We start from the raw sequence: 23,600 nt of genomic DNA, 5'->3' as shown, positions 1-23,600 counted from the left end.
TGTACTCATGTACCTTGCCCTGAAATGGACAACAACTACATAATGTTCTCACTTCTATTTCAGGGGTCCCAGCTGCCCTGGAAGACCAGGGAGATGACCAGAGACAAAAGAGAGCTTCCTGGGGATGTCAGCTGGCACAGCATCTTTCCTCCATGGAAGAGGAGGCGGGAAAATGACTATCTACAGGTCGGTGTAGTGCGCCTACCCAGACGGACATACCAGCAGACAATGACTGAGTGGAGGCTGCCAAAAGTGTAGGTGGAGCCTTGAACTGGACATCTCTGGCCAGGGGGTGGGGGGAGGATTTCACCTCTCTCCCAGACAATAAAGAACTTGATCTGCTGGAGGTGTACCCAGACCGGTGAATCAACAACATCTGGGCCTGCATCTGACACCTTCCTACCACATGGAGCCCCCAGTCCTTTGGGGCACCCAGTTGCCACCCCTGCCACAAGTCCACCTCCAAACATCTGCCTCAGTCCCCTGAGGAACCTCCATGTCCCCAGCACCCCACATCCCTCATGTTCCACCCAAAACACCTCCCTATGTTGTGACCCCTATGGCTGCATCTCAGAAAGGGATGGTGGCACCTGAGGGGGAGCAGTGCATTCTGCCTAGGCTCCTACAGCAGTTGATTGAGGAACAGCATAGGTCCTGCAAGGAAATGGCCGGTTCATTGGATGCTATCAGTGCCACTCTCACTTCCTTGGGTGCAGCCAAGATTGCAGCCCTGTCTCAGCGTCCCTCCCATAACACCTTCCACATGTTTCCCTGTACGTCCTCCCACTCTGTTTCCCCCATTCCCCTTGTATTCCAAGTGTGCCCCAGTCCCATTGGGCGCGGGTCCTCCACCAGCCAGCCAGGAAGCGGCCACCACTGCAGAACATCTGATTGTCGTGCAGAAGGAGGATGGCCAGGATGATATTTGACTGGACACTGCAATTTGACTGGACATTTGTTTTGCCCTGTACACAGACTGATTTCCCTGACATTTCCTAACATGTTTTTTTTTATTTTCTCCAACCTTTCCAAGGCCCCTCTCCACACGCCATGAAGAGCATTATTTGATTTAATTTCTCCCTTCCCAATGGACGGTTTTTGTTTAAGTTTCTATCATATTTATATTAACAAAAAGAAAACAAAAAAAATGTGTTGTGTAGTTCACTGTATAAGCTGGAACCAAAGTATGGAATTATACATTTAGATTTGGTTAGCTATGGCTTCCGCATGACACAACTGTACACTGATGGTTCTAGTGATGGGCATGTTTTACCCACATTGTTGACACATATTTGGCCTAAAGCCACATTAATCATTTGACCATCATCATCTAATACTCAACTCAATTTAAATGTGAAATATGTCTTTTATTTACATAGGGGGTTATTCTAACTTTGGAGGAGGTGTTAATCCATCCCAAAAGTGATGGAAAAGTGACGGATTTACCACCAGCCGTATTACGAGTCCATTATATCCTATGGAACTCGTAATACGGCTGGTGGTATATCCGTCACTTTACCGTCACTTTTGGGACGGATTAACACTCCTCCAAAGTTAGAATAACCCCCATAGTGCTGTGCCAACATATGTTACAGTGCTCATGGGGGATCCCCCTTGCGTCTCCTCAGTTTTGTTGGTGAGGGTCGTTGTGATGTGGCGTGTTTCCTGGGGTTCTTAGTTGCAGGTAGGTGTGTTTCCTGTACAGGGTGGGCATCTGCCAGGACAGGGGGTCGTGTTCCCTGTACAGTGTGGAGGGTCTGCCGGGACAGGGGGTAATGTGCCCTGTACAGTATAGGGGTCTGCCTAGGCAGGGGGTGGCATTCTTGTACAGTGTGGGAGTCTGCCTGGACAGGGGGTGGTGAACCCTGCCTGGACAGGGGGTGTGGGACCCGATGTGGATTGTTGAGGGCCCTGTGCAGGTTTCCTAACCAGGGGTTGGGGTGAGATGGTGCAGGTAGATGTGTTGGCTCCCCTTCATGCATTGACTGTGAAGGATTTGTTATAATTGTGATAATTCCCTCATCATCTTCATAGCCAATGCATGGTGTCTTGCACTCTCTTCCCTCTTTATGGCCACAATGTCATTCAGCCTCTTCCCCGTGTCTTTCCAGGTTGTATACATCCTCTCCAACACCTGGGTCATTCTTTGCACCAACTGTTTCAGTTGGAGCATGTCGTCTAGTGAGGCAGACATGTCAGACAGTGTAGCCCCTATGTCACAAATGTCCTGCCTCACATCTGACTACTGCTGGAAAAAATCTTCCTCCTACTCTCCAATATGAATATCTGCCAGCCATCTCTGCCTGGAATGGCCTCGGATGCGACCAACAGGTCCACCAGTGGGAGGGGGTGGCAGGTGGGAGGTTGTGAGGAGGAGATTTCTGCCTACAGCCTACCTGTCTATCACCAGGGTTGACATGTCCCTCAGATGATGGAGAAAAGGCTTGGGAGACACTGTCATAATAGGAGTGTGCAGGGGAACCAACAAGTCTTACCTGGATGTTAGGGCTATGAGAAGGTGATGTGTGTTCGGAATGGGCAATCGTTTGGGCTGATGGAGGAGTCACTATGCCAACCACAGAAGATGTGGGTTTTGTTGGTAAGCTGCATGGGCCAACAAGAGGGGCATGGGGATTGGAATCCACATCTCTTGACATTGTCCCATGATCTTCCTCCTCTCCTCTTCCTCCCCCTCCTGGGTATTACTGGCAGATAATAATACAGCTTGGAAGAGGAAGGGGTTCTCCCCTTGGATTGCCCGCTACCCACCACTAGTGGATGGCCTTTCATCCAGACTGAATTCGTCCTCCTAACCACCTTTAAGACAGAGATTGCAACAGGCTAGGTATTAGACTTATAATATCATGTGGTGTAACATAATGATTAAGTCAAGTTAACTTCACATAATCGGATGTTACACAAGTTACCTGGTCTGTGTACACCTACACGTGGCAGTTGGCACTGTGGTATTGAGGTGCTCAATGCAGAAGTACGATGCAAAAGCAAACTCACCAGTTTCAACAACAGGACTGTGTGGTATTGAGATCCAGGACTGGGCTCATTGAGTGTGTAGTGGAAAAACTGGTCCATGAACCAGCAGATTTGTGAAGAAGTGACACCAAGCTTAATGTTCTGCAACACCATATTGCATACTTACCTGACGGATGGATGGCATTGGGTTTGACTGCTGCAGCCCGGATATCTCCTAAACCCCTGGATGGTGTCATCCATATTACTGAAGTAGTCCTGGCAGCAGCTGCAATATGACATACATAACCATTACTAAGTTCAAAGGACAATGGTGATGATTGTACATGTCCGTTTCAGAGGAATGGACCAGTGATCTACAAGTGACAGGCTGCCCTCATATCAACCAGGTATCACACTTACAGGCAATCCTGTATTTTGAGGTTACTGAGAGCTATGTGATGGAAATAACTAGGGTGTCCTGAACTTGCTAACTTTAGACACACTTACATTTTTATTGGCATCATGCATTCTATGTATGACGTGATATCTGGTAATTTGTAAAGGAGTGTTCCAGAACATGCAGAGCTGGTTCATTTTTGCACATCAGATTTTGTCAGTACACTGACGAGTACATGTTTGATATTCACAATTATCAACCAAGGTACGGGTAACATTTATTCAAACCCCCCACCCAACAGGACACTATTGCTAATTTTGGACTGTGAGGTTAGCCATTTCTGCTGTGCACTTTTCCTTTGGCCTGTGTTTCCAATTTATGTGTTCAACATTATGGTCTATTTAACCTGATACTGGATGCGGTTATGTACAGCATACATCCGGTAGTCTTCTATTCAGTTGCTCACTCACTTGTGATCATGGTGGTAAGGTGAAATGAACATTGTCCGATGATCCCATTATTTGGTCAAATGGAAAAGCGGAGCTGATCCCCACTTTTCCTGTTTTCGCGTTGTGCAGTCCAACCACTAGATGTCTAGGCTTCCCCTCCTCTACACCTATCTTGCCAGCCACTACCGCACTCCCAAAATCCAAGCCTGCTGGTATCAGTAAACCCTTCATCCACATCATTTAGCTATTGTTTCCTGCCATTTTGTCTGAAAGTATCCATGTCATTAACCTAGGAACAGGTTGTGACTCCTCCTCTCCATGATGGACCTAGGGACAGATATATGAGCCCTTCAAGGCACCGAAGTATCACTCTGTGTGCAAATCCAGCTGCACACACCAGCAAATCATGTCTACGTGGCCACAGCAAGGGACTTTGCATGTTTTAAAATGGCCTCCTGAAGTGTGTCAAGGTTGAACAAATCACTATGTTGCCTCACTCTGCACTTGAGCAGCATTCCATTAACAATGGGGATACTTGTGAAACTTCCCCAGACGGACAGGACCATGTACACATGTGGGAGCACAAACACCTTACACCTCCTGAGGTGAGGAATAATGACTTGTAACATACAGGCTTGCTGAACTGATCTACGCAAAATCCACCTACATGAGAGTCAAGATGAACACTTAGGGATGGACTGTATACATACGTTTTTGGTTGACCTATCATTAGCCAACATGTCAGGATGTGGTAGGCTATTATGAGCCATATATGAGCATATGGGGAGGAGTGACAGCAGTGACATTAGACACACACCACATACTGCTAACATTTACACCACAGGTTAGAAGCATAAGCATTTAGTAAGGTATTTTTTATGTATTCTTACCAGTGTCAACATCCGCCCAGTGTGTAGTGTCTGACCAGACGTCACACTGATACATGTTGCATAGGTCACTGTAGGCAGGTCTTTCTGGACAATGTCACAGGGCCTAAAATGATTTGTCTGTGTTCTGTTAATATACTACTTGACACATGTGATACACAACATTACCTAGTTCATTTCCCAGGTTTGGCACAGTTTATGAATTCCATATGACATATCTATAAGTTAACTCATAAAAATGTAGGAGAACATTACCTCACCTTGTCATATTCACGTACCAGCTGATGCTGATGGTATGGGTTTTTGTGTACCGTGACATTGCCTCCCTGATGGTGCAGAGACATGTACTCCAGTGTGTGACTATTTACTGGCTGTATGTGGCAACAAAAGGGAAAGGTCATCAGACACGACCAAGATATTTGATTATGTGTAACCTGTCACATAATGACACACTTGCATCCACATGCCAACAGCAGTGGTAAATGAATGAGAGACATTATCTATTGCCATGCACCAGTGTCAAGTGGGGGAGTCATCAGTGATGGGCTACTGTTTGGGACTGAGGGGTTGAAATTTGCAATTTCCATCACAAAGGATTGTGGTACTTGTAGTGTAATATAATAGCTGAGACACATGAGGGTTTGAGTAACCATGCAGATTGCACTTACTTGGGACAACATTCATGGTCACATGTTTTGAGTATCACAAACATTACTCATTTTCTGTCATTGTTAACATCATCACATCTTATCTGGCACCACATTGAGGGCATCACCCACAGTCAAACCATGGAGCAGGTAGGGGTCCATAGTGGAGAGGACAGCCCTCTCAAGGGGGGTGAGTTGAGGTGAGCTCCAGTTTGTTCTTCTGGGAGAACTCGTGCCACCTCTACCCTGGTGTACTTCTCCTTCAACCTCCTCTTCTCATTCTGCCACTTCTTCTTTATGTCATTCACCAATGCAGTGACCCCTGTTGCCAACTGCTGCCATAGGAACTACTGCTGTAGTGTGGGAGACCATGTAGTCTCTTGTGGTTCCTCACAATAAATTTCAGTATCATGGTGGTCTCCTCCTCAGATTAATTTTGTTTCCTCCTAGTGGGCCCCATGGCTTCAGGATTTGCAGAGCAGGCAGGCACAGCGTGGTTGTGGAGATATCAGACCCTTGCTTGCATGCTGAATTTATCTGGTTTTTGGAGCTGGGTTGCAGGTGGGATTGATAATGTTCAGGTGCATGTAATTACATTCTGACCCAGGTTTGGATGTTCCACCCTGAGTGCGGATGATATACCTCGACTGCAGATGATCCACCCCAAGTGCAGATGATCCACCTTAGCTGCGGATGATCCATCCCGAGTCTGTACGTAAAGATACTACTCGTAACTTACCTTTGTGAATACCTGAAAATCTTACACTTTTGGTCAAAACCTGGACCAAAAGTGCAGGTTTACCTTTGTGAATCAGGTCCTCCATATCGGATTGTCCCAAAATACTGTATAGGAGGGTTGGAGTGATAATATGGCACCATAGTATTGTCCAGGGGAGTTTGGCTTCTAGAAATGTCCACGCCCCACTTAAACATCGAAGACACCGCACCTAGTAGCAATGACTGTGAAAGAATGCCCAGACAGAACAAAAAGCCATTTGATGTCCCCCTCAAGGATGGATTTTGAGACTTTAACTCTATCTGACCACCATGACTAGAATAGGTCTCTCCGGGACCAGTAGGTCTGGCTCACTGATGCTCCCTGAAAAACAGTTGAGAGAATGGACCTGCAGGGGGACCCTGGATGGTTCCTCTGTGACTGGCCCTTAACTACATAGACACATGGGTGTCCTTTAGGATGAAACAAGGCTGTGCCACCTGAGGAGTGTGGTAGGGAGGGTTTTCTGCTAGCTGGCTGTAGATAGATATTTTAGAAGATGTCCCCCATTAGGAGAAAGTGTTAGGAGCCCAGGAAGAGGTCACGGCTGGCCAGGGAGCAGCAAAACCAGGTTCACCAACCAAAACTTCATTTGGAGGCCTGAAGAGAAATGCCTCTGGTGACTATGGCTACCAGCTCAGAATAATCAAGGTCAGCCTTGTGGGTCCTGAGATGGGATATCAGCATTTAAAGCTCACTTCCCTGAGGGGACTGAGCACAGAACAAATGTGAGGTGATTTGATGTCGTTCCTTGAAATTCCCTTGGGGAAGTCCATGGTGTTCAGCACAACCTTGATGTATTAATTTTATAGGGATTGGGTGTGCAAGGGGACACCTTCTGGAACCAACTATAGGCCCCAGGGACCCTTCCCTTGGGACTCCAACACAAACAGAAAAAGAAGCACTGTAGCACTAAAGGATTTACACTCCCGGGGTTCCCTCTCCCAGGGGAACAAGAAAGTACCCAAAAAGCACATATAGCTGGGATGCCCTCCCGCACTCCACTAATTTCAGAGGGCAATGGAAGGCACCAAGCCCAGCCAGTACTCAAACCGTGCTGAAGCAGGTGAGGGAATGTAGTAGCTGGCTCCAATACTGGCACAGATCTATGTTGGTCCAGGGAAGCTGGCAGGGCCATGGATGACTGGACTTCCCATGCAACTGTAAGTCCTCATAGGACAAGGGTGCTAAGGAGCGGAGCAGGGGGACCGGGTCCCCCTTAAAAGAAAAGAACACAAAGCCACATAGCCCAAATAAAGGAAAACACCTGTGACAAATCCTCTGTTATAATATATATGCCTGGAGCATAGAAGCACTCCATAAACCCTTAGGCAAGGCTTGAAATTTGCATAATTGCTCACGTGGTGGAGCCCCATGAAGCGCAGGGACACCACCAACAGGACTAGAGCATATTTGCAGGGTCTGCATAAAATGTAGCAGTCAACCTACCACCAAAGCTTCCTTAAAAGTGATTCCAAGTCACCTAAGGGTTGTGTTTATGAACCCTGTAGAGGCATTTCATTGTTCTAATATTTCTGGATCCTGGGCTTTTGTAGATAGGCTTTCAAGTGTGTTGTGTTGTGTTTGTGGCTTGATATAAAAAAAAAGGAACACTCCAGGGCACAAGTCTTAAATGCAGTGGTTTCTTGACAGTGGTAAGAACTAATAACGCAAGATTTTACCAAATAATAAATGTTATTGACTGTTGGTACTAGCTTCATTGAGTTCACCTATATGTAATAACATGTGTTTCACATTGATACTGTTCTCAATTATTTCAGTGGTGAGTTGTGACATGTGGTTACTTTTACTGATGTAGAGACAGCCAGACAAACCAGTAGGGCTGACATAATGCTAATTACACCCTCGTATGTTCTGATGTTGAATCTAGTGTAGGTTGAGGTAATGTGATGCTAGGGTTCAAGAACCACTATAGGTGAAATGAGAGTGTCACCAAAAGTATTCCCACCTACCTGATTGTATATATTTGTAATTAAAGCATAGTAATTGGTAGTGTATGTAATAACATATTTTTACTTTCGAAAAAGAAAAGCGCTGACTGGAAAGTGACACATTGAGCATTGTTGTTGTATACAAGGGAGCTGGGTTATTAGCACACACCACCTCCTGTGAGTAGACCTTGCACTGCTCTACTTCACCACCCTGAGAGAGTGATGTACTACAATGAAATACTTAGTTCCCAATAAAAAGACAGTTGCAGATGTGCTATTTGTGAAGGGAACACACCCTTCACAACTAATATACAAATTTCTGACACAAACTTGCTCTCACATCATGTTTATCTGAACTAAAAGGCATGTAACATGACTATGTCATTATGAAGAAAAGTTCTCAGAATAACTCACGCATTGGTGCAACCAATAAGTCTGGTTTTAATATGCTGCAACTTTCACATACCTGGAGGCAAAATGCACACACTTGTTAGAAGTCTTATTCAATGAAACTGGAAATCACCAGTATAGAATATTTATATGTTTACCTATTTATGGCCATTTTTTGCTATATGAGTTGTTACGAAAACAAATGTGCTTATATACTCCAGTACCCATGCCACACAGGGTGAGATCCTCTCTTGCTCCAGAAAATCATGCCTCACTCCACGAGTGACCAATAACGCTGGACTGATAAAGACAAGACAATGTATACTGGACCCTATTAAAAAGGCTGAATGCAACTATCTCTTTGTTAGCATCTCTCTGGTGAGGAAAATGTATAAGACAACTTACATAATGACTCCAGGGCAGCTACCTTGGGTAGACAGTCCACTCTTCAAGAATGTTCAGAGAATTTAGTCTGTATACCTAATCTGGCCTAGCAGAGGCCCATCATGAACTCATTCATGGTAACCCATTGATCGATGTAATATATTGTAAGAGTTTTAAGGGCCTCCTAACCGTCTTTATTATCTAAGAAACACTGCATTGCTAGAACTGAAGATTTACGAAAATGACATGATGATTACGTAGACGGATAACGCATTACAAAAAAACATTGAAACATTCCACCAGTGTGTTAGTGTCCTTTTTCTTTTCATCATCAGTGGCTAATTTGAAGTATATATTCTTCACTAATCCTAGATAATGGAGAGTGGGAAGGGAGTTTTATAACCCTGCGCTACCCAAAACTCTTTGGCTGGCAACTGTGACTTTTGATGGGTTTCGCTGAAAGTTCGCTACCAGCTACACATTCGTATATACCATTTTTGTTTTGTCATTCCCTTTCAGTTCATTTGGATAACTCACTGTAAGAAATCATGTGGTTGGTTGAGGGGGTGTTTGCACTGCTAAAGCAACAGACTTTTGACCCACACAAGTCACTAAATTAACCTGTCTTCAAACCTCTGGTAGCTTGGCACAAACGCAGTCAGAGGCAATGTGTTAAGTATTTATGCAGCACACAAAGAGCAATAAAGTGAAAATATAAAACAAGAAAAATCGAACACCAATTTAGAAACATAGAGTACATTTGAATAAATTATTTGAAACCAAAACAACAAAAATCCAATCTGTAGAACTATAGTTATGAATGTTAAAAGTTTAAGGTAAAAGCTAGCACCAACTACAGACATCCAGTCGAGCGAGACCGGTTCAAGGTTGAAAAACATGGCTGACCGTGATGGAGCAAGGCCAGATAGAAGAAGTGAGCCGAGTCAGTGCTTACTTGTGCACTTGGAAGACATGTTGTGCAAGAATGCCTGTGAAGGTAAAGTTCAGTGGGCAAAAGCTGCAGGCGGTATCCGAGAAGAAGGCTTCATCGCTGGGGAACTGCAGGACAAAGTTGCTGTGAAGATTTCTATATTCAGACTTTGTCACTTTTTTGTGAGTTGAAAATCTCCAGGATGATGAAGATGCAGGCTTTAGACACGAGGCTGACTACTCCTTCTGTGAGGAGCCATTGAGCAGGATTTGCTGCTGCAGAGCATATTGGAAATTACCGCAAAGTCAGGCTGACCAGTCTCTTTTTTGGGAGCAGAAAACCTCCAGTGGGACGACTCTGCAAGCTGTAGATGACAAGGGCTCCAGGAGGCTGCATGCCCCTTCTGCAAAGGATCCTTAAAAAGGATTTGCTGCTGTGAAGAAGAACGTAGAGCAGTAGCTAGGGTGAAGTCAGGCTGACTGGCGGAGCACCTTGGGTGAATTGTCGAGCATGTAGGTCCCGGTCTTCTCTCAGGGCACTTTTTAGCCAAAATGTTTTCTAAGTCTCAAGTTTTGGACTTTGGTTACTGGGAACCTTTAGCCCACTTCAAAAGGTCCAGGACTGGAAAGGCACCAATTGGAGGATCAGGACTCAATCCGGCTGTGTCCAGGTGCTGGTTCAAGATTGCTGGAGCCTTTTCTATCCCTGGGGCCCTGACCAGGGGGCCAGCCAACTAACCCTTGGAGCCACTCAGGTAGTCTTGGGATCAAGATGTGGAACAGGGCTCAAGCAGCAGAACAGGCCTCTGAGGGTTCAAAGCAGGCTTTAGGCAGCAGAGCAGTCCTTCAAGGTGCAGCAAAGAAGTCTTCTAAAGTACACAGCAGGCCATAGCAGCAGGCAGTACTGTGAGAGTCCTTCAATGGGTCCAGAAAAGGAACTGAAAAGTGGGCCTGTTGGTCCTATTTTTATACCTGGTGCCCTCTTTAAAGTAGGACACATTTCTAGAGCTATTTCTTTGAAATACTCTCCTGCCTCAATTGCCCCAGCTCCAGCCTGATTAAAGGAACAATGAGGTAGTGAGAAGTCCTTTGTGTGAAGGCAGCCTATTTATTTGCCAGTGGGGCTACATCCAGATCCGCTCCCCTATCCTGCCAATGATGGCCCATCCAGGCACACCTAATCCCTCTAGAACATTGCATATCAGAGTCTTGTTTTCTACATTAATGTGGCTGCTTATCAACCACAACTGATCTAACAAGAAAGGTCCATGAACCTGTAGTGAATCCTACTTCATTTCAATGGGATAACAGGAGTTAGCTTAGCATTTGGCTTGTAGACTTGTGCCCCTTCACCTAGTGACTTTTAACCTAATTAGCTTGCTCTGTCTTAGCACATTTAATTATTTATTTCTTCTAAGATGGCTACCTTGTTTAGAGTTAGGCCACTTGTTATGAGTTACATTAACAGTGTCACCGTGCTAAGGCGTCAAGAACAAGCACCAAAGACAAACAAACAGTAGGTGTTCACACTTAGAGATTTTCCCTCTCTATACTTTCGAGGGGTTGTTTATATTAATTGCCGTCCCAAGCATGTCTGTTATCTATTGTTTGGGAACACACCTATGTCAGGGGTCCTTGAAGATCTGCATAAATATATCGCACTTTAGACAGATAATCAGAGGGATTCCGACCAGAGGGCATTGCCACCATCGATGATATTGATGCTGCAGTCGTCTTAAAGCTGTCCCATTCTTCGTGTCTCTACGGAGTCTGAGATAGAGACCTCATTCCAAGGTAACAAGGGTTGGGGGCTCCTTTCATGGACATGGCATTGGCAGATTAGGTTTAACAAACCCAGCTCTCCTTTAGGTAGGAGGTTAGGCCTTTCACATTAGGGTATTAGGGCATATTACATCCAGTATGTCTTTTTTATGCATTGCAAGATGGTGGGGGTCTTTGTAATAATGACTCTCGTCTTCACAATTCTGTTACTTGCATTATTCATTATCCTAATCATTGCAGCCCATGCAACTTATCGCAAATTGCAGTTATGTTGAATAAAAACTATTGAAACTTTACTGCATCTTTGTCATTGCCTGCGTTTGTATGAGACATGATACATCTGTGAGAAAGGGGTAATCTCTGTTTAACCACGACATTCCCTGAGATGTCTTACTCTCGAGTCCATGCGTAAAGGCTACCACAAATCACCTTTTACTATTGAGTTTCTGGTGAGGTGCTGCTAGTGAGCCGGTAAGGTTGGGACAACAGTTGCGACTTGTTGTAGGAAAGACGTAGTAGCCTACAAACAAAAGTACTGTTATCCTTTAACCAGCAGTCTTGCCTAGAACAAGAGTCCAAACTATGACATGGCGCCACCAACAATGGTGTTTAGGCACTAATTTACGGATACCCCGATTATCACTGTCTCACAGACAACAGGTACCCTAAGTACCATTATACGGAGACATCCGTGGTCTTTGGGAAAATCCTCCTCAGCTGAAAAGGTAATACCTAATTATGCTGTAGGTTGTTCGAGCTCATAAAAGGACTTACTCCCCATTTTTGGTGCTCTGTTTTTCAAAAAAATTATGGCTAACGCCATTGACATTCCTGAAAATGGTAGACAAGCACTAACACAACATTTATTAATGCATGGCCTTACAGATGAGGGCGGGGATGTTACTCTTATAATAGAAGATAATGAAGCCTACCAAACAGAAAGTTTTTACTGCTGGGTCACCTTTACGGCTGTGGACCAAACAACACATACATTTCACACATATAAAATTGCGAACGTACCTCAGCGGTACTGAGCATACCAGTTTTAATGAAATATCGCTCACATACCAAGAGCATCAGACCTGGTTTGAAGGCGCTCTACCACATGCACTACAACGAGTGAGGTTAGGTCGCTTAAGTAACGACGGACCTACATGGCCTATGTTTGCCACGTACACACCTCAACCAGGCATACAGAATATGCAAATAGCAGATCTGCGAGATTTATATAATGAATTAGTGACATTATATAGACAATTAGTTCAGTTTGTAATGCAAACATTGAACACAACACCAGCGCGTCCAGCACCGCCAGCACCTGGTGGTTATCAATTGGCTACTGGGATTAATACGCAAACAGTACATACTATTATGGGTAAGGTACCCGTGGAATGGGAAAAAATACTGTTCTGGATTTCCCAGAAAACTAATCAGCTGGAAGCTGTGTTTCCCGTACGGAATCACAGGAAAAACATAGACTTCTCACAATGTGCTTGCCTTTTGGGATGGTTCCCTCAGTGGATGACTGCGCCACATGGGGTACAGTCTTCGCTGCTATATACACTACCACACATGGTACCCCGACACTTGCCAATTTACCGGAAGTTTTAAAACAAATACAAAATGAGCATGGGACAGCACCAGCCCTGGATTTGGGGATGAAACTAATGTGTAATTTTGATGTCGTAACCTCAATAATACTGAGTAACATTAAAGGGGAAGCGGTAGCACTGGCAATTTGCCAGGGTCTCCGGGAAACTCCACACCAGGAACAAGAGAGACAGCTACCGAAAATTATCTCCGATACCTATACTAGTATAGGACGGGATAGTTTGGGAGCCAAACCAAAGAAGTTGGAATTGCAAGGTACCACCCATAAGGAGGGTACAAAGCAGGCACAAGAGGGTACAAAGAAGCGCTGTGGACAAACAAAAAGACTTTAAAGAAAGAAGAAATAAGAGAGCTGATTCTCCACACCCGGAGAACTCCGAAAGGAGATATGATCTCAGAAATAGGGAGAACATTAAAATTCCAGACAGATATACTGATTCAGGTCCCTCTCGTTCCTTTCAGGATGCACCGGATAGACGTAGCGAGAGAGGGGGCCGTCAAGATCGACGTCCTGAATACGTGAAAGAAAAGAAAGACTCTCCGCATTAAACCATTAAAAAAGAAGAAAAGACTCCTCAGCAAAAGCCACAGTTTAAAAAGAAGAAGGTGGCAGCACTGACAGCTAAAAATGCCAGTATACTTGAGAACACTGTTGAGGAACAAGACATGGGCAGTGACTCTGTTAGACAGCGCGGCAGAGGTCACGATATGTTGTCAGAGTCTGAAAGATCATCTGAATGCGACAGCAACTAGCGATTTCATCGCAGTTGAAACAGAGTATGGCCACGTACTCCCCCCGATAGGGTTTATGATTTAAAAAATTCGGATTGAGGGAGACGTGGAGTGTGTTATTAGTGTGATATTTTGGGATGAGCTTACTAGTGATATCCTATTGGCCGAAAGAGACTGGCCACCAGAACACATCCTCAAGCTCCCGCATGGGGAAGACATCTTTTGCCTTGTTTCTCTAACTTTGTTCCGGAAGCAGACAAAGAAGCCTATGCTTCTGAAAGGGCTTTAGTGCAAGCACCTGCGTTATTCTGCAATCATGTAGGTTCGGACAAGGAGTCGCCTTATCATGTTATTCCCGTTAGGTCAACACCCCAACCGCAGCTACAATATCCTGTTAAACATGAAGCAAAAGCTCCGGTGAGGGAGATACTTGCCCAACTTGAGTACCAGGAAATAATTGAGCCCTGTACAACTGCAATGAATAATCCATTATTCCCTGTTGCGAAGCCAGACCATTCATATAGGATAGTCATTGATTATAGACACTTAAATAGTCATACACGTACACATGCTATACAGAATGCACACAGCACAGCACTAATAAACAATATAGTGCGTAAAAAGTATAAAACATTAGACATTTCTAATGGATTCTTCTGCCAGAATTTAGCATTTGAAAGTCGGGACCTGATCACGTTTTAATTTGGCTTGCACTTACGCTTTTGTCGTTTACCTCAGGGCTAAAAGAATAGCCAAGGGCTATTTTCATCCCGTGTAACAACGATACTACATGATATCAATTCCGAGGCGTTATCCTATGTGGGTGACATATATCTCACAGACGACGTCCTCGACATTCATCTTGCAAGGGTCAATCGGATTATTTTGGGATTTGCAGACCTTGGTTATAAATTCAATTTTAAGAAAAGCAAGATAGCCTTTCTTAGGGGTTATTCCAACTTTGGAGGAAGTGGTAATCCGTCCCAAAAGTGACGGTAAAGTGACGGATATACCACCAGCCGTATTACGAGTCCATTATATCCTATGGAACTCGTAATACGGCTGGTGGTAAATCCGTCAAATTTGGGACGGATTACCACCTCCTCCAAAGTTGGAATAACCCCCTTAGTGTATTATTCCTGGGATATGACCTATAAAATGAGGGAAAGAGCCTGGCCCGCACTTCCTAGAAAAATTTGCTCAATTGCACCCTCCTAACACGCTAAAGAAACTCCAGTCATTGTTAGGTTTCCTTAATTTTGGCAGAACATACATTCCAGATTATGCACAAAGGATCAAGCCACTGTATGACTTGGTTCAGCCCAGATTTTCTAGCAGGCACTGGACAATTGAACACACGCACATTGTTAGACCTGACATGCTTTAGGGTGGTCACCCCTAACTTTTTGCCTGCATCCCTCCACTTTTTGGACTCGGTTTTTGCTGGCTTTTAGACTCTGCGCACTTTACCACTGCTAACCACTGCTAAAGTGCATATGCTCTCTCCCTTTAAACATGGTAACCTTGGATCATACCTGATTGGACTATTTAAACTACTTATAAGTCCCTGGTAAGGTGCACTATATGTGCCCAGGGCCTGTAGATTAAATGCTACTAGTGGGCCTGCAGCACTGGTTGTGCCACCCACTTAAGTAGCACCTTTACCTTGTCTCAGGCCTGCCATTGCAAGGCCTGTGTGTGCAGTTTCACTGCCACCACGACTTGGCATTTAAAAGTACTTGCCAAGTCTAAAACTCCCCTTTTTCTACTCATAAGCCACCTCTAATGTGTGCCCTAGGTAACCCCTAGAGCAGGGTGCTGTGTGGGTAAAAGGCAGGACATGTACCTGTGTAGTTTACATGTCCTGGTAGTGTAAAACTCCTAAATTCGTTTTTACACTACTGTGAGGCCTGCTCCCTTCATAGGCTAACATTGGGGCTGCCCTCATACAGTATTGAAGTGGTAGCTGCTGATCTGAAAGGAGTAGGAAGGTCATATTTAGTATGGCCAGAATGGTAATACCAAATCCTGCTGACTGGTGAAGTTGTATTTAATATTACTATTCTAGAAATGCTACTTTTAGAAAGTGAGCATTTCTTTGCACTTAAATCTTTCTGTGCCTTACAATCCACATCTGGCTGGGCTTAGTTGACAGCTCCTTGTGCATTCACTCAGACACACCCCAAACACAGGGTACTCAGCCTCACTTGCATACATCTGCATTTGGATAGGGTCTTCCTGGGCTGGGAGGGTGAAGGGCCTGCTCTCACACAAAGGACTGCCACACCCCCTACTGGGACCCTGGCAGACAGGATTGAACTGAAAGGGGACCTGGTGCACTTCTTAGCCACTCTTTGAAGTCTCCCCCACTTCAAAGGCACATTGGGGTATAAAAAAGGGCCTCTGCCCTACCTCATCAGACACTTGCTGGAGAAGAAACCTGAACCAGAACCTGCATCCTGCCAAGAAGAACTGCCTGGGTGCCTAAAGGACTCACCTGACTGCTTTCTGCAAAGGACTGCTGCCTTGCTGTTGCCCTGCTGCCTTGCTGAACTCTTGTCTGGCTGTAAAATTGCTCTCCAAGGGCTTGGATAGAGCTTGCCTCCTGTTCTCTGAAGTCTCAGGACCAAAAAGACTTCTCTTTTTCATTTGGACTCTTCGTGCGCGAACATTTAGACGCACAGCTTGCTCCGCGGTGAGAAAATCACCGCACACTGACGCTGATCGAAGCAACACCTCTGGGGCGAACGGAACTTCGACGCACGGCCAACGGCGCCCGACTTCTAGAGGTGAAAACGACGCAACGCCTGCCGTGAGACCGAGAATTCCACGCACAGCCTCCCGGAACGATGCGCAGCCAGAAAACAAGTTGAAGAATCCACGCACAGAAAGAGACTGTCCGCACGTCGGAAAACAACGCCCGACTTCCCCGCATGAAAAATAACGACGCAAGTCCGTGTGTGCAGAGGAGAAATCTACGCACACACCATTTGTCCAAGCATCTCTTCTTCTGCGGCCCTTTGCGGATATTTTCCACTTTGAACCAGGTACTTTGTGCTTGAAAGAGACTTTGTTTGCTTTTTTAAGACTTAAGACACTTTATATCACGTTTCAATGATATCTCTACAATTTCACATTGCATCTTTATTCATTTTGACCTACAATTATCCTGATAAATATTATGTATTGTTCTAAACACTGTGTGGTGTATTTTTGTGGTGCTATATTGTTTTATTGTACGATTTATTGCACAAATACTTTACACATTGCCTTCTAAGTTAAGCCTGACTGCTCGTGCCAAGCTACCAGAGGGTGGGCACAGGCTAATTTTGGATTGTGTGTGACTTACACTGACTAGAGTGAGGGTTCTTGCTTGGACAGAGGGTAACCTGACTGCCAACCAAAAACCCCATTTCTAACACACATCCTTAGGGAAATGCAACAGGACATGCTAGAAGCTAAACACTTGCACACCCGTGACAATAAAAAGAATTTGGTCATCAGAATAATAGCTGGTGCCATTGGATTTACTTATGTCACCTTTAATGATGACAACACAGTACCCATAGCATATAAATCACATTTATACTCCATGCTGAAAAGCGTTTTGCACCTGCAGAAAAGATTCTGATGGCAGTTCACATGGCCGTCAAAAAAGAGAGGCCACTTGCCCAGGAGAAACGTATTATTGTTGTCTCCCCAGTGCCAGCCTTAGAGGCTGTCACCAAAGCAAGCGTTCCTAACGCTAAAGCATTACATCCACGTTGGATTCAATGGGCAACGTCTCTGACTGCCACTGATGTCGATTACATTTTTGATCCAAAACTTCAGACACAAGAATTTCTCCAGTACGAACAATAGTACCCCGCTCCTCTAAATATCTTGCCATTAGACAAATACCATACTGTCATATATACTCATGGTTCAGCACAACCGGCTGTAGGTACCAAACATCAATACTCTGCAGCTTGCACAGCCGTGAGCGGAGTGATGGAAGATGGAGTTTTCCACCCTCGCAATACCTACACGCAGACCTTAGGGGACTGCACAGCCCAGTTGGCTGAGCTTAAAGCTCTTATTCTAGTACTCGAACATACTGAGCCAGGATGCCAGACTTTAATAGTCTGTGACTCTTATTACTGCGTCCAGTCATACAATGACTATCTCAATCATTGGAAACTGAACGAGTTTAGAGATTCTGAAGGGAACACCATTAAACACAAAATACTGTGGGGGAGGGTGGCTGATCTTAAGGATAAGCAGCCGTGTGGCCATGTAGTACATGCATTAGGGCACCAACGTGTAGGAGTACACGTTGTCGGGAATACATTGGCTGATGAAGCGGCCAAAGCAGCAGTAGCTACGGCTTCTGTGGCTGAAGTGACTCATTCTCAGACGAGAGTGGATAATGAAATATTGATTGCCGTCAAAGCTTCGGCTGCAGGCAAGTCCCTTCCTAAAGGGTACCCTACGAACTATACTTACCATATCAGTGCGCAGAATGTTGCCTACAAAATTCCTGGGGTTGGAGATCGAGAGATTCCCAATGAAGACCAGAGATTAGATCTAATTAAAGCAGCGCATGAGGGTGTCACTTCTGCACATGCTGGTGTACAGGCCACAATAACACTTCTATAGAAACGCTTCTGGTGGCCTGGTCTATGCAGATGAACAAAGCAGTATGTCCTTTGCTGTGACATTTGCCAGCAGATTAAGGGCCAGATGTAGGTAGAAAAAATTTTGCGAGTCGTTGCGACTCGCAATTTCCGACTCGCTAAATGGTATCCAAGGAGAAAACGCGACTTCAATTTGCGACTCGCAAATGAAGTCGCACCGCATATTGCGAGTCCGCTGTTTGCGTGCTGAAAACGACACGCAATTTGCGAGTGGGTGTCGCAAATTGCGACTGTGCCGCAAATTGAATGCAGGTGCAGCAGAACACTCTGGAAAACACTTCCTGGCTCTTGATGGTGACATCACAGCCAGGAAGTTTACAAATACACCTGGGAGGAGGGAGGACCACACCCATTTTAAACTGCTGAACTGCAAACAGAGAGAACAGCAGCTACCATGGCTGAGACACCAAGGAAGCACAAACTGAAATTTGCAGAGAAAGAGCTGGAGGTGCTGACAGAGGAGTGCTGCCAGCACCATGACCAACTTTTTGGGAGTGCAGCCCTCAGTGTGCCAGAGGTGGAGAAGAGAAGAATCTGGATGGACATCCAAGACAAGGTGAACTCCCAGGGTGTCAGCCACTGGAGCATAGAAGAGTTAAAGAAACTGTGGTATGACCTGCGCTCCCGGACCAAGGAGAGGGTGGCAGATCGGCTCCGGGAGATGAGGGGCACTGGAGGGGGACCGCCAACAATACCACCACCCACACCCCTGGAGGAAAGAGTTGAGGAGACCCTGGAGCCAGAGGCAGTGTGCGGGATGGGAGAGCTGGATACTTCAGAGCCAGGACCATCAACCGGTGAGTACCATGAGACATGCATGTACACCCAAATATGCCATACCCCCACCCACCTTGTACACAGTAGCATGCACAACCAAAATAGCTCCATTTCAGAGTAGCAACCACCTGCATGGTGCATTATGGGCAATGTAGTCAAGTAGGCAGTTGATAGGCAACAGTTTATTAGGAAGTTGATAACACATGGTAGATACTGACAGTGTATTCCCTATGTCCCACAGGTCTCCCACACAACACCACCGCAACCAAAGCATCCAGGGGCCACAGGTCAGCCACCAGCCTGCAGACGAGTCAGGACCAGCCACCACAGAGACCTGCACCACCAACACACAGTCCCCTCATGATGAACCAGTTGCCATATTGGTGTGCGAGCCAGCACCTGGTCCCAGCCACAGTGCCACTGTAGATGACACAGAGCCTCCACTGCGTCGCAGGCGACGTGTAAATGTACCACCAGAGCCGCAGGCAGAGTCAGGGGACGCCCCCATGTCGCCTGCTGAGGCCGCACTCCTACGGGTTCAGCACCTGCAAACACGGAGAATATCAGGGGCAATGCGGCGCATGGAGCAAAACCAAAGCATTGGTATGCAGCTGGTACACACAGAGCTGCAACAACTGAACACACATGTCGGTGACCTTGCACTCTCCATGAGACAACTTGTGGCAGAACTCATAACTGAGAGAGAGGGTGCAAGGCGTCGTGACGGGCAGCTACTGCACTGGCTGGACCGCATGTCTGCCTCCATTGTCAGGCTGGCTGTGAACACTACTGGCCTTTCAAGGCGCGCCGTCAGCCTCCAAGTAGACATGGGCCACTTTGCCAGTGATGTGGCACGTGGACTGGGACGTCTCAGCCACGCTGTAGATATCATGGAGGCACGGCAGGTGGTTAGGGGTGCGGCTGACACGCCGCAGGACAGCGATGAGGGCTCCACCATTAGCAGTGTCTCAGCCAGTGACACCAGGGTGTTGCGCAGTGACAAGCGCAAGGCAGGGCACTGCTGACACACCTGGTACTAGCCATGCTGGCCGAGGCCGGCGTAGAATATGAGCTCCACACTGTCCTGGGGTAGAGGCACATGAGGTCAATGTGTCCTCATGCCAGGTGGACTTTTACAGCCCCTGAACTGTTGTCAATGTATATAGTTTTTTTTTGGTGCACAAATGAAATCACTTGTTAGTTCCACTTCACACCTGGACTCCTTGTGTGTGACATTAGTGAGTGTGGTGACAGTTAGCACGTACCTTCCAAAGTATTGGTTTGCAATGTGGTCCTGTCTCGGTCTGCCTTGATTTGCAATGCTTCGATCCCCATGATGGCGATGTGGTAGCTCTTGCTCTTCATCCTCCGAATCTGGGTCTTCTGGGGTGAGAGGTAGCCCACGTGTGGTGGCAATGCTGTGCAGTATAGCGCATGCCCCAATGATCTTGAAAGCTGTTATTGGGGTATACTGGAGGTCACCTCCACTTCTGTGGAGGCATCTGAATCTTGCCTTCAGCAGTCCAAAGGTCCTTTCTATGATATTTCTGGTCCTCCTATGTGCAGTTTTGTATCGCCTCTCTGTCTCATTGCTGGGTGTTAAGTACGGGGTAAGTATCCATGGTCGTAGTGCATATGCACTGTCACCTGTTTGGCACAAAATGTACAATGTTAGCTGGGCATAGATGGTTTCCACATTGACCTGTGTGTATGTCTGCAAGGTGTATTCAGCTATACCTAGGAGGTATCCGTCCCCAAACTCCCCACGTTCTAGGCGTTGGTGTATCCCACTGTGCCTGAAAATGTAGCATTCATGTGTAATCCCTGGAAATTTGGCAACCATGTCAGTGATAACATAATGGGCGTCACATACCACCTGGATGTTCAGTGAGTGGGTACACTTCCTATTGCGGAACAGATATTCCAGGTTTGCAGGAGGGCATATTTGTATATGTGTCCTGTCTACGCACCCTATGACATGGGGGAAGTTGGCAATCCTGTAGAAGTCCAACTTGGTGCTGTTGATTTCTGCCTCATTCCTGGGTAGGTATATGTATCTGGACATGTGTGTGAGTAAGGCATCTAGGTATGCCCTAAAGAACCGTGAGAGTGAACTTTGGGATACCCCACCTGCCACAGCAATGACCCCCTGATAGCTACCCGAGGCCAAGAGGTGCAGTGAGCATAGCACTTGCACATGCGTAGGGATGGCACAGCCGCACACAGTCTGGCGTTGTAGCTGTGGATTGAGTAAATCTATTAAATCTAGTATTGCTGCACTGCTGAGTCTATATTTATCATAAATCTCCTCCTCAGTTTGTTGGAAATGTGTCTGCCTGGTTCTGTATATCTTCTCCTGTCTCTGGCTCCTCCTCCTCTGCTGGGTGGCGTGGGTTCTCCTCCTCATTCCTATCACATATATCTCCGCCATCTTGAGTCACCCAGATGCCTTCTGGGTCTCCTTTTATACTTTGGTTCTGGTTACCACCTGCTCTGAGTTAGTGGTAATTTGGAAGTGCAAAATGGGCTTTTTGCGACTAGTCGCAATTTGCGAGTGGCTATTGCATTTGGTTTGCGTCTCGCAAATTGCGACTTCCTATTAGCGGGTCGCTAAATGGGGTTGCTATTTTTGCGAGTCGGTAATGGCTCGCGTCGCATTTTGCGAGTCGGAAATGGGATTTTTGCATCCGATTTCCGATTTTGCGGGGTCGCAAATTGCGATTCAGGCCATTTGCAACTCGCAAAAGTTTGCTACATCTGGCCCTAAGGGTTCTGATATCAAACCCCGCCGCAGACATCCCTCTTAGTGTCCAACAAACCACTACAGTGTGTGTACCTGGACCATCGTGGTCCCTTACAGCCTGATGGTGCATACAAATAAATTTTAGTCGCTGTAGACTCTTGTTCTAGATTCCTGTGGGTATGGCCACAGTGGTCGGCTGATGCCCGGACTGTTATAAAAGACTTGATGGTCTTTATCGGTACATATGCGGTTGCAGCATTCCATTCGGACCAGGGCCCTGCATTTGCCTCTAAAGCATTCAGGGACACCATGGGGACGATGGGTGTTGAACTCCATTACTCCTAACCATACCACCCCGAGGGAAATTCGGTCGTGGAGAGGCGGAATTGTGATCTAAAGCAGTCCTTAACAGCTCGAGTATTAGGTTCAGGCCGCAGTTGGTTACATCATCTATATGGGGTCCAGAGAGCACTGAATAATCTGCCGAGACGGTCCTTGGGGGGACGCACTCTATATGAGGTTCTGTTTGGGATACCTATGTATGTCCCAGATCTTGATGCCCCTGGTATTGTGGCAGCAGAAACCCCATTTGACATAAATGAACGTCTCACTGTTTTACAGGAGCTTCAGCAATTTCGTGATGATAAATCATCTGCAAGTGCTGCCACCTTAGGAATAAGGGATTTAGCGAAAACTTCGACTGGCTGGATTCCTAAAGTTGGGGATCTGGTTTGTGAGAAGATCGCAGTGAAGAAGGAGTTCGGTCCATCAAACAGAGCACCTGTACCAGTCTTGGGAATAAAAGGTACCAGGACTGTCATCTTACCAGCACTGTCTGGTTCTAAAACGAACAGATTCATCTCCATTGATGACATCAAACTTCACCATGTGGTTGACCTACACAGTAGACCAAGAGGTCCCTTGGGTGGTTCCCGAACCCCTCTTACTACCCAACAGGACATACATCTACATAGTAGGATGAACATCACTACTACAGACTATGCAACAATGTCAACTGCTGTTCCAGACACCTTGACCATGGGGAGGGTGGAAAATGAACTTTTGTTGGTTCCAGTCACTACTTCAGTGACCACCCCGGTTCAAGATCTAGCTGTTTTTTACACAAACACATCACAGACTAACAACCCTCTCTATCAAGAGCCCCCACGTGAAGTGGACCAAGGTACGGATGGTGCACCGGCTCCCGTGTTTGCAGAGACTGTCTCTGGCTATTTCGTTGACATTGATGATTTTTCTTCAGACTCATCCACTACTGTGATTGACAATGTTTCAAAAAGTAGTAAGCTGTATCAATGGCTTAAAAAGAACTATTTGAGTTACCCATGGAACTACTTATGGTTCTGTTTGACATTTTTTGCATTTATTTTTATGGATTGGTTTTTTGACTGTTTTCCTGTTACTTAGAAATGGTCATTATATTCCTGATCGCTCCTCTGTGGAGCCTGTTGATGAAGTTTTAACACCACATCATTCTTCA

General features: G+C 45.9%; 1 long non-coding RNA gene across 2 annotated transcripts in view; it reads left to right on the top strand.

Moving 5' to 3' along the window:
• The window catches only part of LOC138283956 (uncharacterized), a 55,476-nt gene that overhangs the window by 15,532 nt on the left and 16,344 nt on the right, over positions 1-23,600 (top strand). The window contains exon 3 of one of the 2 annotated variants that reach the window (XR_011201331.1): positions 64-186. This is a non-coding gene — a long non-coding RNA (uncharacterized lncRNA). Of the gene's footprint in view, positions 1-63; positions 255-23,600 lie in introns of both variants that reach the window. The other variant, XR_011201335.1, reaches the window with a different exon arrangement.

The sequence above is a fragment of the Pleurodeles waltl genome, chromosome 1_1 (assembly GCF_031143425.1).
Source record: "Pleurodeles waltl isolate 20211129_DDA chromosome 1_1, aPleWal1.hap1.20221129, whole genome shotgun sequence".
Taxonomy (NCBI): Eukaryota; Metazoa; Chordata; class Amphibia; order Caudata; family Salamandridae; genus Pleurodeles; species Pleurodeles waltl.
The sequence above is the reverse complement of the archived record's forward strand: the minus strand, read 5'-3'. Positions and strand labels throughout refer to the sequence as shown.